Here is a 213-nt window from a genome sequence, read left to right on the forward strand (position 1 = left end):
TGTCTCCTTATTAATTGTTTGTTTTATATTAATTACTTATTTTAAATGTGTCTTTTCATTATTCTTATTCATATTTTAAATATGTATGATTATTAATATGTTACCCACATTATAATATTTTATTTTTATTCAATTATATCTTTTCATTATGTAAATTAGTATTTGGTTTTTTTTTTTTTTTACCTACTCACATTATAATATGTTATTTTTAAT

This window comes from Primulina huaijiensis, unplaced genomic scaffold, assembly GCF_012295235.1.
Source record: "Primulina huaijiensis isolate GDHJ02 unplaced genomic scaffold, ASM1229523v2 scaffold37901, whole genome shotgun sequence".
NCBI lineage: Eukaryota > Viridiplantae > Streptophyta > Magnoliopsida > Lamiales > Gesneriaceae > Primulina > Primulina huaijiensis.